We start from the raw sequence: 3912 nt of genomic DNA on the forward strand, positions 1-3912 counted from the left end.
CCTCGTGGCCTCCTGTTAGCTGGCTTGACGTAGGGTCCAAGTCTCCTGAGTTGTATTCCGTGAGAAAATCACGTTCCCAAAGGTTTCATTCCGTTTGGACTCCGTTTGATATTCCTTTTCTTTGAAACCCTAAAACAGGCAAAAAAACAGCAATTCTGGGCTGGGCCTCTGATTAATAGGTTAGTCCCAAAAATAATATAAAAGTGGATAATAAAGCCGAATAATGTCCAAAACAGTAGATAATATAGCATGGAGCGATAAAAAATTATAGATATGTTGGAGACGTATCAGGCATCCCCAAGCTTAGATGATTGGTTGTCCTTGAATATTACCTTGGGGTGCCTTGGGCATCCCCAAGTTTAGGCTGTTGCCTCCCCGTAGTCTATCATATCTTTACCCAATACTTGAAAACATCACAACACAAAACTCAACAGAAAACGCATGAGCTCCGTTAGCATAATAAAGCAAATCAGCACTTTAGGTACTGTTGTGAACTCATTATAAATTTATATTGGTGTTATATCTACTGTATTCCAACTTCTCCATGGTTCATACCCACCGGTACTACCCATAGATACATCAAAATAAGCAAACAACACAATGAAAACATAATTTGTCAAAAATAGAACAGTCTGTAGTAATCTAGAAATTCGTATACTTTTGTAACTCCAAAACTTATAAAAAATTAGGACAACCAGGGAAATTTGTATATCAATTTTTTGTAACAAAATCAGAATTTTATCACGCTCTAGCGAATTGTAACAATTCTGCTACTGGACGCAAAAGTTTCTATTTTTCAGCAAAATCAAATCAACTATCACCATAGATCATCGCAAAGGTATTACTTGGCACAAACACTAACTAAAACACTAAAAAACAATTATTACATATAAGTAATATCGTGTTATTTCATAAAAACAGAAAATAAAAATGTTGGGTTGTCTCCCAACCAGCGCTTTTCTTTAAGGCCTTTTAGCTAGGCATTGATAATTTAAATGATGCTCACATGATATAGAGAGCAATATATAGCATGTGAGAAACAAGTTTAAGTCTAACATACTTCCTATGCATAGGCATTTTATAGGGAAAATATTTACCAATACAAGCAAAAACTAGCATGTGCAATGAAGAAGAAAGAAACAATAGCAATCTCAACATAATGAGAGGTAATTTAGTAACATGAAAATTTCTACAACCATATTTTGCTCTTTTATAATAATTACATGAAGGATCATAATCAAATTCAACAATATAGCTATAATATAAAATTTTCTCTTCATGATCCACATGCATAAAAGTTTTATAATCTTCCAAGATAGTGGGATTAACATCAACTAAAGTCATGACCCCTTCAAACCTACTTTTATCAAAAAGTTCATAAGATCGAACACTCTTCAAATATGTGATTTATTTTTAGCTAAAGTTGACACTCTTCCAAACCCATTTTCAATATTATTGCAAACATATTCATCATGAGGCTTAAATAAATTTTCAAGATCATAAGAAAAATCACCCCAATCATGATCATTGCAATAAGTAGTAGACATATCAAAATTAGCATCCCCAAGCCTGGGGTTTTTCATACTATTAGCACAGTTAACTTTAACCTAATTTGTAATAACACTATTGCAATCATGCTTTTCATTTAAGGATATATCATGAATTAGTTCGTAAATTTCTTCTTTTAGCACTTCATCACAATTTTTAGATTCACAAATTTCAAGCAAAACTTCATAAAGGTAATCTAGTGTACTCAATTCACTAGCAATTGGTTCATTATAATTGGATCTTTAAAAAGATTAGCAAGTGGATGAGGATCAATAATATTTTTTCTTTCTGATTTGGAATAAATATGCAATTACGCCAAGCAAACAAGCAAACAACCCAAGTAAGACATAAAGGCAAATGGAAAAAGGCAAATATTTTTGTGTTTTTTTGAAAATGTTTTAGAAGTGGGGGAGAGGAAAACGAGGGGTAAATGGATAATAATGTAATTCAATATCTGATAGTTTATGATAGGTACTTGGTAGGTTTGATGTAGAGCCTCCCTAGCAATGGCGCCAGAAATTCTTCCTGCTACTTCTTGAGCTTGCGTTGATTTTTCCCTTGAAGAGGAAAGGGTGATGTAGCAAAGTAGAGATAAGTATTTCCTTAGTTAATAACCAAGGTATCAATCTAGTAGGAGGTACAAGCAAGTCCCCAATAGATGCACCTGCACAAACTAACAAACACTTGCACACAACGCGAAAAAGGGGTTGTCAGTCCCTTCATGGTAACTAGCAAGAGTGAGATCTAATAGAGATAGATATAAAAGATAAGTAAAAGGCAAAATAAATTAAATATAAATAAAGGGATTTTTAATTCTATGCCCCGGTTTCTTAGTTTTCCTCACTTTTCCCCATTCGTGAATTTTGCGTCCTTTTGAGCAATTTTTCAGGGGGGTGTGGAAAATGTGAAAGCAAAAACCCGAGACATGGGGAAAAGTGAGGAAAAAGTTAACGAATGGGGAAAAGTGAGCACAACTAAGAAACCGGGGGCATAGAATTAAAAATCCCATAAATAAATTGCAGCAAGATATTTTTGGTTTTTTGGTTTTATAGATCTAAAAATATATGATGAGAAATAGACCCAGGGGCCACCATTTTCACTTGAGGAACAAATTACTATTGAGCAATTGATAGAAAAGCGCAAAGTTATGACGATATCTAAGGCAATGCTCATGAATATAGGCATCACGTCCGTGACAAGTGGACCGACTCCTGCCTGCATCTACCACTATTACACCACACATCAACTACAATCTAGCATGCATCTAGTGTGTTATGTTAAGATTGGAGTAACGCCTTAAGCAAGATGACATGATGTAGAGGGATAGATCCAATCAATATGGTTAAACCCCCCCATATTTTTATCCTTAATGTCAACAATACAAATACGTGCCTGGCTACCCCTGCTATCACTAGGTAAGGACACCACAAGATTGAACCCATCACAAAGCACCTCTCCTATTGCAAGAAAAACCAATCTAGTTGGCCAAACCAAATTGATAGATCGGAGAGAAATACAAAGCTATATTAATCATGTATAAAAGAGTTCAGAGAAGACTCAAATAATATTCATAGATAATTTGATCATAAATCCACAATTCATCAGATCTCAGCAAATGCACCACAAAAGAAGATTACATTGAGTAGATCTCCAAGAACATCGAGGAGAACATTGTATTAAAGATCAAAGAGAGAGAAGAAGCCATCTAGCTACTAGCTATGGACCCATAGGTCTGTAGTAAACTACTCACACATCATCGGAAGGGCATCATGGCTGGTGTAGAGGCCCTCCGTGATCGAATCCCCCTCCGGCAGGGTGTCGGAAAAGGCCCCAAGATGGGATCTCACGAGAACAGAAGCTTGCGGCAGTAGAAAAGTTTTTTTGGTGTGCCCTCTGACGTAAGGGGAATATTTGGCTATTTATAGAGATGAAATTAGGGTTAGGAGGTCTGCGAGGGGCCCACAAGCCTAGGGGTGCGCCCTTAGGGCTTGTGGCTCCCTCGTGGGTCTTCTGGCCTCTTCCCGAAGCTTCGTGGTTGTCTTCTGGTCCAAGAAAAATCATCAAAAAGTTTCATTCCATTTGGACTCCATTTGGTATTAATTTTCTATAAAAGAAAAAAGGGAAAACATCTACTGGAACTAGGCACTAGGTTAATAGGTTAGTCCCAAAAAATGATATAAAATAGCATATTAATGCATATAAAACATCCAAGATAGATAATATAATAGCATGGAACAATAAAAATTAGAGATAAATTGGAGACGTATCAGCACTCGTTGATCTCCGCCGCCTCCTCCATGTGCAACTCATGCCTGACGATCTCCTGGCGAAGGGGCTTCATCCATCGCACCATACTCGGCAATA

The sequence above is a fragment of the Triticum aestivum genome, chromosome 3A, assembly GCF_018294505.1.
Source record: "Triticum aestivum cultivar Chinese Spring chromosome 3A, IWGSC CS RefSeq v2.1, whole genome shotgun sequence".
Taxonomy (NCBI): domain Eukaryota; kingdom Viridiplantae; phylum Streptophyta; class Magnoliopsida; order Poales; family Poaceae; genus Triticum; species Triticum aestivum.